This window comes from Salvelinus alpinus, chromosome 8, assembly GCF_045679555.1.
Source record: "Salvelinus alpinus chromosome 8, SLU_Salpinus.1, whole genome shotgun sequence".
Lineage (NCBI taxonomy): Eukaryota > Metazoa > Chordata > Actinopteri > Salmoniformes > Salmonidae > Salvelinus > Salvelinus alpinus.
In genome coordinates, this window is record NC_092093.1 from 23385615 (window position 1) to 23396575 (window position 10961).

General features: G+C 46.9%; 1 protein-coding gene across 1 annotated transcript in view; it reads right to left on the bottom strand.

The window, feature by feature from the left end:
* Nucleotides 1–10961, bottom strand: part of LOC139582749 (probable methyltransferase-like protein 24) — a 64371-nt gene that overhangs the window by 52232 nt on the left and 1178 nt on the right. The gene's annotated exons all lie outside the window — the stretch shown is intronic.

Genomic DNA, 10961 nt, shown 5'->3' on the forward strand with positions numbered 1-10961 from the left:
ACGTTCATCTGTACAAACAATTGCACACAAGTATTAACACCATGGGACCATGCAACCATCATACCGCTCAGGAAGGAGACGCGTTCTGTCTCCTAGAGATGAACGTACTTTGGTGCGAAAAGTGCAAATCAATCCCAGAACAACAGCAAAGGACCTTGTGAAGATGCTGGAGGAAACAGGTACAAAAGTATCTATATCCACAGTTAAATGAGTCCTATATCGACATAACCTGAAAGGCCGCTCAGCAAGGAAGAAGCCACTGCTCCAATACCACCATAAAAAAGCCAGACTACGGTTTGTAACTGCACATGGGGGCAAAGATTGTACTTTTTGGAGAAATATCCTCTGGTCTGATGAAACAAAAATAGAACTGATTGGCCATAATGACCATCGTTATGTTTGGAGGAAAAAGGGGGAGGCTTGCAAGCCGAAGAACACCATCCCAACCGCGAAGCACGGGGGTGGCAGCATCATGTTGTGGGGGTGCTTTGCTGCAGGAGGGACTGGTGCACTTCCAAAAAAGATGGCATCATGTGGAAGGAAAATTATGTGGATATATTGAAACAACATCTCAAGACATCAGTCAGGAAGTTAAAGCTTGGTAGCAAATGGGTCTTCCAAATGGACAATGACCCCAAGCATACTTCCAAAGTTGTGGCAAAATGGCTTAAGGACAACAAAGTCAAGGTATTGGAGTGACCATCACAAAGCCCTGATCTGAACCCTGTAGAAAATGTGTGGGCAGAACTGAAAAAGCATGTGCTAGCAAAGAGGCCTATAAACCTGACTCAGTTACACCAGCTCTGTCAGGAAGAATTGGCCAAAATTCACCCAATTTATTTTGGGAAGGTTGTGGAAGGCTACCCGAAACGTTAGACAAAAGTTAAATAATTTAAAGCCAATGATACCAAATACTAATTGAGTGTATGTAAACTTCTGACCCACTGGGAATGTGATGAAAGAAATAAAAGCCGAAATAAATAATTCTCTCTACTATTATTCTGACAGGAAATTATTACTAGGATTAAATGTCAGGAATTGTGAAAAACTGAGTTTAAATGTATTTGGCTAAGGTGTATGTAAACTTCCGACTTCAACTGCACACGCATGCACATGCATCAGCACACACACACACACACACACACACACACACACACACACACACACACACACACACACACACACACACACACACACACACACACACACACACACACACACACACACACGATTTAGTGAGTATGTGTTGTGCCCTCCTAAATTTGCCTAGGAACTCCAGAATTACCTTTCCAGAGTCAAATGATTATTTCTTCCCCTTTTGCTGCTCAATAGACAGCAGGTCTCGTTCCATATAGGGTGACAGTGGTTGTTTGTTTGAGTGTGTGAGAGAGACTCAGAGAGTTTAGAGTGTGTGCTTGTGGTTGTGTATATCAGTGTGCATTTCAGGGAGTGTGGCAATGTCTGTGTGGCTCTACTTGTGCGCCCAGCTGTGTGTTTTAGTGTGTGTATGTGCATGGGTTATGTACCAGCAAATCTATGTCATTAGTCAGTAAGAACCGTTGAAGTGTTCTGGGACTGAATTGATGCCATATTCCATTCAGTGTGTGTGTGTGTGTGTGTGTGTGTGTGTGTGTGTGTGTGTGTGTGTGTGTGTGTGTGTGTGTGTGTGTGTGTGTGTGTGTGTGTGTGTGTGTGTGTGTGTGTGTGTGTGTGTGTGTGTGTGTGTGTGTGTGTGTGTGTGTATGTGCTCCCTCCCTGCCTGCCTCCCTGCCTGCCTCCCTGACTCCCTGGCTGTCTCCCTGACTCCCTGCCTGCCTCCCTGCCTCCCTGCCTCCCTGGCTGCCTCCCTGGCTGTCTCCCTGACTCCCTGACTGTCTCCCTGACTCCCTGGCTGCCTCCCTGACTCCCTGGCTGCCTCCCTGACTCCCTGGCTGTCTCCCTGCCTCCCTGGCTACCTCCCTGACTCCCTGGCTGCCTCCCTGGCTGCCTATCTGCATCCCTGCCTGCCTCCCTGACTTCCTGGCTGCCTCCATGCCTCTCTGGCTACCTCCCTGACTCCCTGGCTGCCTATCTGCATCCCTGCCTGCCTCCCTGACTCCCTGGCTGACTCCCTGACTCCCTGGCTGCCTATGTGCCTCCCTGCCTCCCTGCGTGCCTCTCTCCCTGCCTACCTACCTCCCTGACTCCCTGCCTCTCTGCGTGCCTCCCTCCCTGCCTACCTACCTCCCTGGCTGCCTGCCTGCCTGCATGCCTGCCTCCCTGCCTGCCTGCCACCCTCCCTGCCTCCCTGGCTTCCTGCCTGCCTGCCTGCCTCCCTCCCTGCCTAGCTCCCTGGCTGTCTGCCTGGACCAAAGCCCAGATATGACATCTTTGTTGGATTTCTTATGGACAGTACTGCTGAGTGCCATATGACACAGACAGAGATGGAGAGAGAGGGATAGATGGGTTTGTGTAGAGAGAGATAGAGAGAGAGAGAGAGAGAGAGAGAGAGAGAGAGAGAGAGAGAGCGAGAGAGAGAGAGAGAGAGAGAGAGAGAGGGTTTGTTAGATCTGAGATATATGGACATCTTGTTCAATTTCTTCAAACTTGTTCACCACTACTCTACTATGCACTTTGACATTTTAAATTCTCTTCATCGCACCTCTACTTCACACTACAAGACAAGACAAGTGCCCTTTCAGATTCTCTGGGCATGACACCTCTGCTCTCTCTCCCTCTCATCTTCTCTCTCTCCCTTTTTTTTCTCTACCAGCCAAGCACTTGCATCTTCAAAGCTTCAAGCAGACAAACCCCACAGAAGACCAGAGAGAGTAAGAAAGCCTTCCTAACAAAGTAAAAATGACACTGACTGTTTCAACACAGTGAGTTTATACCAACAACAAAACTCTCTCCTTGTCTGCTGTGCTACTCAGGTCTCTAATAGTGTCTACCTAACCACAACCTAACCACAACCATAGAAGTGGTGGCTGTATTCTGGCACCTCTACAACAAAGGACCCGACACTCTACAGTCACTAAGTCACTTTGGCCGTCCTCATAGGAGAACTCTTTTTGGTTCCAGGTAGAACCCTTTCGGGTTCCAAGTGGAACCATCTGTGGAAAGGATTCTACATGGAACCCAAAAGGGTTCTACCTGGAACCAAAAATGGTTATTCAAAGGGTTCTCCTATGGGGACGGCAGAAGAACCATTTTAGACTCTAGATAGCACCTTTCTTTCTGAGAGTGTAGCGTGATGTTTTAGCTGTAAAAGATTACCTTTGGTGACCTGGTGTGCCTTCCTGTGTCTGTGGAGGTCTTAAAGTGCATAGTTCACTGTGGAGGAAGTAGCTGGGGGTTGGAGTTGATTGATGGGGGGGGGCAGCTAGCCTTTTCGTAGGTCAATGGCGCCCATTCACCTCAGTTTTCTCTGTAGGAGGTTGAGAACTAATGGAATGTCCCAAACAAAATGAGCATGTCTGAGAGGGACCATTGTGAGAGCTGCCCTCAACCCTAACCCCAACCCTAACCCTAACCCTCAGGACGTGGCAGTTTTAGACGTTTAGTGGGAGTCTTTGTCTGATCAGAGTCACTGTACAACAGTATCCTCAACTCAAAGTGAATTTGGTTCAATAATCAATCTCTTCATAGTCTATTACATGGGTTGGAGCAAAATACTTTGGAGATGACATCGTTAATAGAATAGCCCTCTATTCAAAAGTCCATCTGGAATCCATTTGCTCACATGATGTTATGTTATGGAAATTCTTAACTATCTTTTGCATTACAGCAATCCATATGCTACCAAATCAACCTCCAACCTATAATTTATTTTACTCTCTATCTATGCTGAACAAAAATATAAACGCAACATGCAACAATTTCAAAGATTTTACTGAGTTACAGTTCATATAAGGAAATCAGTCAATTGAAATAAATTCATTAGGCCCTAATCTATGGATTTCACATGACTGGGTAGGGGAGCAGCCATGGGCCTTGGAGGACATAGGCCCACCCACTTGGCAGTCAGGCCCACCAACTGGGGAGCCAGGCTCAGCCAATCAGATTGAGTTCTTCCCCACAAAAGGGCATTATTACAGACAGAATTACTCCTCAGCACCACCACCCCCCCTCAGACGATCCCGCAGGTGAAGAAGCCGGATGTGGAGGTTCTGAGGTGGCCTGGTTACACTTGGTCTGTGGTTGTGAGGCCGGTTGGACGTACTGCCAAATTCTATAAAACAACGTTGGAGGCAACTTATGGTAGAGAAATTAACATTCCATTCTCTAGCAACAGCTCTGGTGGACATTCCTGCAGTCAGCATGTCAATTGCACATTCCCTCAAAACTTGAGACATCTGTGGCATTGTGTTACGTGACAAAACTGCACATTTTAGAGTGGCCTTTTATTGTCCCTAGCACAATGTGCACCTGTGTAATGATTATGCTGTTTAATTAGATTCTTGATATGCCATACCTGTCAGGTGGATGGATTATCTTGGCAAAGGAGAAATGCTCACTAACAGGGATTTTAAACAAATTTGTGCACAAAATTTGAAAGAAATAATATTTTTGTGCTCATAACACATGGGACCAACACTTTACATGTTGCGTTTATATTTTTGTTCAGTGTAATATGTTGACTTCATACAGGTCAAATTAATTGAGTAACAACTGGTAAAGCCAGTCATGGTAGATGCAGTGTGTCGGTGACTCTATGGTGCATTCCAGCTGTAGCTCCAGCCTCAGCTCCAGGGAGGGGAGAACAGACATGGTGTGAACCCAGGTGACATGTCACTTTTTCAGCCATTGATCTGCTGTGACTCCCTTGTCCCTGGTTCCCTCAGCTCTGGGTTTAAAGCTGTCTGAGAAACTCAGTCACACCTATGGGGTTAAAAAGTCTCTCTCTCTCTCTCTCTCTCTCTCTCTCTCTCTCTCTCTCTCTCTCTCTCTCTCTCTCTCTCTCTCTCTCTCTCTCTCCCCCCCCCCCCCCCATTTCTAGACTGCTAAGAGACTTAAACCAGGGTCACTTTAGTTTCTTTGCCAAACCCATTTGTACCCCACTTGCTGTTGGTGAGTTTCGTTAAACTCAGTGACTAAGCTCACAAATAGAGGCTTGGCTGGGGAATGAACCAGACCACATGGATTGTTATTGAGTGAGTGCAGCGTTCATTTAGAGTCATGTTGATGCTAATTTCAACAAAAGTCATCGTTCTCTGGGTGAACAGAATAGCTTAATTGAAATAGGTGTTTATTTCTCTCTTTCCACAAATTTAAATAAAGGGTTGTCTAATTGAAATTCAGGCCATTCTGGCTGACGAGGCAAACTGCTAGAGTGAATTAACCTTTTACTGCAGTGGGCTAAATCAGGGTCACATAGAGTGTTTCTTGGTAGTCTGAAATAAATCTACTTTGAAAGAAAAGTATACACCTCAAACACATCGTTATGGGCTTACAAAAACAGTTGAAGATATAGAGTTGAAAGTTATTTATCATGAAATGATGAAAAATATGAATAACATTCAACCCATGAGGCCACCAGGTCATTTGACTGCAGGAAAAGGTTTAGTGTGGGACAACATTTGTGATTCTTTCTTATTCCCAATGCAGGCAAGGCCGTCATTGTAAATAACAATTTGTTCTTAACTGACTTGCCTAGTTAAATAAAGGTTAAATAAAAACTAAAAACTAGGCAAGCTGAAGGAAAATGACACACCAGAAGACAGGATCGTGAACGTATCAGCTAACAGACATTCTGTGTGTAAGCTCTATGTTGTGCTGTGTTCTGTGCTGTGCAGTGCTATTTGTCGACACGTGTATATTATGAGTTGTTATGTGTACATGAACAGTATATGACCAACTCAGTTGCTCATGGTAAGGGTGAGTGTATTGAAGGTTTTTGTTTTGTTATACACCCCAGTGTGTTTTTTCTGCTGAGTATGTGAGCCGGATTAGGGACAGCTGGTCCATCAGTGATGAGGGATCTGTGGCTGTGGTGCAGAATTCCTCAGATAAGCACCGTGGCTCATAGATAACTCACTCGATGTCCTCTGAGAGAAGAGATAGAGAGACTGAGGGAGAGGGAAATAGAGCGAGAACTATGGAGTTTGATGGAGAGATTAATGGAGGATATTGCTTGAGTGTGTGTGTGTGTGTGTGTGCGTGCGTGTGTGTGTGTACATGTGTGTGCATGTGTGTGTGTGTGTGTGTGTGTGTGTGTGTGTGTGTGTGTGTGTGTGTGTGTGTGTGTGTGTGTGTGTGTGTGTGTGTGTGTGTGTGTGTGTGTGTGTGTGTGTGTGTGTGTGTGTGTGTGTGTGTGTGTGTGTAGGGTTATAACCCTAGCCTATTCTAATCCAGTTTCGGGCCTACGGTCTGCTTATCTCAAGAGATCACTTGTTCTCATGCCCCCCCCCCGTCCCCCCGTCCCCCCCCGTCCCCATCCCTGTCTCTTAGCTGCTGTTTTGTCTTGTCGAAGTTGATGTTTGTAAGTGGTTTAATGCATTCTGCTTCTCTATCATTTGTGATAATGCCTCCTCCTCCACCCCCTCCATACTTCCATCCCTTTACTTAGAAATGAAAAAGTCAAGCAGAAGATATAAAAGAAGGCTTGAAAAGGTAAATTATTAAATAAAAGATGGAGTGTTTGCACAAGCAGGAGACTTGACAGCTGAGAGATGGATCTCCTTTGGTTTGTTAATTATCCAAACAAACCTCAAACAAACCCTCAGGCTGTCCTGTCTACTCCACACACTTAAACACACACACACACACAGACACACACAGACACACACACACACACACACACACACACACACACACACACACACACACACACACACACACACACACACACACACACACACACACACACACACACACACACACACACACACACACACACACACACACACACACACACTTATAGACCACTATAAGAACCACTAGAGCTGTGGGCTCATTAAATTGGAGGCGCCAATGTTCCAATCCATTCAGCGGTACGTCATGTCAAACAGACAGAACAGGCTCGGTTCATGGATTGTCATTACATTAGACACACATGCTATGATCTGCTATGGGTTTTTCTCTATACAGCTTTCGGTAATCCACTTCACACTGCTTCAAACTCCTTATCCCTTTTAGAAGTGTACACTGATAAGAGTGAAGTGTGCCACGACAGCACAGAGCATTCCTGTGGGCTTCTCACTGCACATGAAGGTCATCTGTTTCCCATTTGGCTCTTCATCCTCAACATCTCTGTCAGAAACACTGAGCCTTTGTCTGCCTTCCAAACCCATGTCATGCATCTGTTATGTGAAAACACGTCTCCACGAGAGAGAGATAGAGAGAGAGAGAGAGAGGGGGGAGAGGTAAAGCGATAGAAAGACTGAGAGAAAGATGAACACATGCCGATGTAAGAGGCAGTAAGGGAGGTATAGAGAGAACACATGACAAAATGTATTCTGCTTCTCTAAGGCAGTGTTTCAGTCCTTCAGCACCCCCAGCAGTGTTTCCCAAGTCCAGTCCTTCAGCACCCCCAGCAGTGTTTCCCAAGTCCAGTCCTTCAGCACCCCCCAGCAGTGTTTCCCAACTCCAGTCCTTCAGTACCCCCATTAGTGTTTCCCAACTCCAGTCCTTCAGCACCCCCAGCAGTGTTTCCCAAGTCCAGTCCTTCAGCACCCCCAGCAGTGTTTCCCAAGTCCAGTCCTTCAGCACCCCCAGCAGTGTTTCCCAACTCCAGTCCTTCAGTACCCCCAGCAGTGTTTCCCAACTCCAGTCCTTCAGCACCCCCAGCAGTGTTTCCCAACTCCTGTCCTTCAGTACCCCCAGCAGTGTTTCCCAACTCCAGTCCTTCAGTACCCCAAACAGTGTTTCCCAACTCCAGTCCTTCAGCACCCCCAACAGTGTTTCCCTACTCCAGTCCTTCAGTACCCCAAACAGTGTTTCCCAACTCCAGTCCTCCAGTACCCCAAACAGTGTTTCCCAACTCCAGTCCTTCAGTACCCCAAACAATGTTTCCCAACTCCAGTCCTTCAGCACCCCCAGCAATGTTTCCCAACTCCAGTCCTTCAGTACCCCAAACAATGTTTCCCAACTCCAGTCCTCACAAGAAGAAAGCATAATCAGCAGAACAATGGGGGGGATTTGTCAGACAAAATAGGGAGGACTGTAGAGGTTCATCTGAGGTCTAGTGTAGTGTTTCCCAACTGCAGTCCTTCAGTACCCCAAACAGTACACATTTTTGTTGTAGTTCCGTATTCAACTTGTCAACTAATCAACAGGCCCTCAATTGAATCAGGGGAGTTTGTCCAGGGCTACAACAAAAATATGTTATGTTGGGAGGACTGGAGATAGGAAACACTGTTGGGACTGTTGGAGGACTGGAGATAGGAAACACTGTTGGGACTGTTGGAGGACTGGAGATAGGAAACACTGTTGGGACTGTTGGAGGACTGGAGATAGGAAACACTGTTGGGACTGTTGGAGGACTGGAGATAGGAAACACTGTTGGGACTGTTGGGAGGACTGGAGATAGGAAACACTGTTGGGACTGTTGGAGGACTGGAGATAGGAAACACTGTTGGGACTGTTGGAGGACTGGAGATAGGGAACACTGTTGGGACTGTTGGAGGACTGGAGATAGGAAACACTGTTGGGACTGTTGGAGGACTGGAGATAGGAAACACTGTTGGGACTGTTGGAGGACTGTAGATAGGAAACACTGTTGGGACTGTTGGAGGACTGGAGATAGGAAACACTGTTGGGACTGTTGGAGGACTGGAGATAGGAAACACTGTTGGGACTGTTGGAGGACTGGAGATAGGAAACACTGTTGGGACTGTTGGAGGACTGGAGATAGGAAACACTGTTGGGACTGTTGGAGGACTGGAGATAGGAAACACTGTTGGGACTGTTGGAGGACTGGAGATAGGAAACTGCTCTAGGACAGCTTATGTGACAAATCGGTGTTAAAAACCAGAGAGCACCAGGCAACATATGGTGCTATGTATTATTGATGTCACACGAGTAGCCAACTAGCTCTTGGTGCTCAGGGCGGGGGTGATGTGGCATAACAAGTCTGCAGTGATTTTCAAAACGCCTCGGTTGAGACATGCTGGGGAGATTGGAGTTTTGTCTCTCTTTAAAGATTCAGAGATGAGAGAGTGGGTGGCTATTGAGCAGCATGGCTCAATGAGGAGAGAAACTAAGACAGGAGAGAGAAGAAGACAGGAGAGAGAAGAAGACAGGAGAGAGATTGAGACAGGAGAGAGAAGAAGACAGGAGAGAAAAGAAGACAGGAAAGAGACTGAGACAGGAGAGAGAAGAAGACAGGAGAGAGACTTAGACAGGAGAGAGAAGAAGACAGGAGAGAGACTTAGACAGGAGAGAGAAGAAGACAGGAGAGAGACTGAGACAGGAGAGAGAAGAAGACAGGAGAGAGATTGAGACAGGAGAGAGAAGAAGACAGGAGAGAGAAGAAGACAGGAGAGAGACTGAGACAGGAGAGAGAAGACAGAAGAGAGACTGAGACAGGAGAGAGACTTAGACAGGAGAGAGAAGAAGACAGGAGAGAGATTGAGACAGGAGAGAGAAGAAGACAGGAGAGAGATTGAGACAGGAGAGAGACTGAGACAGGAGAGAGATTGAGACAGGAGAGAGAAGAAGACAGGAGAGAGATTGAGACAGGAGAGAGAAGAAGACAGGAGAGAGACATAGACAGGAGAGAGACTGAGACAGGAGAGAGATGAAGACAGGAGAGAGACTTAGACAGGAGAGAGAAGAAGACAGGAGAGAGACTGAGACAGGAGAAAGAAGAAGACAGGAGAGAGATTGAGACAGGAGAGAGAAGAAGACAGGAGAGAGAAGAAGACAGGAGAGAGAAGAAGACAGGAGAGAGACTGAGACAGGAGAGAGAAGACAGAAGAGAGACTGAGACAGGAGAGAGACTTAGACAGGAGAGAGACTTAGACAGGAGAGAGATTGAGACAGGAGAGAGAAGAAGACAGGAGAGAGATTGATACAGGAGAGAGACTGAGACAGGAGAGAGATTGAGACAGGAGAGAGAAGAAGACAGGAGAGAGATTGAGACAGGAGAGAGACTGAGACAGGAGAGAGAATACAGGAGAGAGACTGAGACAGGAGAGGGAAGAAAAAAGGAGAGGGTAGAAGACAGGAGAGAGACTTAGACAGGAGAGGGACGAAGACAGGAGAGAGATTGAGACAGGAGAGAGAAGAAGACAGGAGAGTGATTGAGACAGGAGAGAGAAGAAGACAGGAGAGAGACTTAGACAGGAGAGAGAAGAAGACAGGAGAGAGACTTAGACAGGAGAGAGAAGAAGTCAGGAGAGAGACTGAGACAGGAGAGAGACTGAGACAGGAGAGAGAAGAAGACAGGAGAGAGACTGAGGCAGGAGAGAGACTGAGACAGGAGAGGGAAGAAGACAGGAGAGAGACTGAGACAGGAAAGCGACTGAGACAGGATAGAGATTGAGACAGGAGAGAGAAGAAGACAGGATAGAGACTGAGACAGGAGAGAGAAGAAGACAGGAGAGAGAAGAAGACAGGAGAGAGACTGAGACAGGAGAGGGAAAAAGACAGGAGAGAGACTGAGACAGGAGAGGGAAGAAGACAGGAGAGAGACTGAGACAAGAAGAGAAAGACTGAGACAGGAGAGGGAAGAAGACAGGAGAGAGACTGAGACAGGAGAGGGAAGAAGACAGGACAGAGACTGATACAGGAGAGGGAAGAAGACAGGAGAGAGACTGAGACAGGAGAGGGAAGAAGACAGGAGAGAGACTGAGACAGCAGAGGGAAGAAGACAGGAGAGACTTAGACAGGAGAGGGAAGAAGACAGGAGAGAGACTGAGACAGGAGAGAGCCTGAGACAGGAGAGAGACTGAGACAGATGAAAGATGGAAGGGTGGAAGGAGGTGTGTGTATGTGTGTTTATGTCTGTGTGGCAGCAAGGAGTGTCTTTGTCTCTCCGT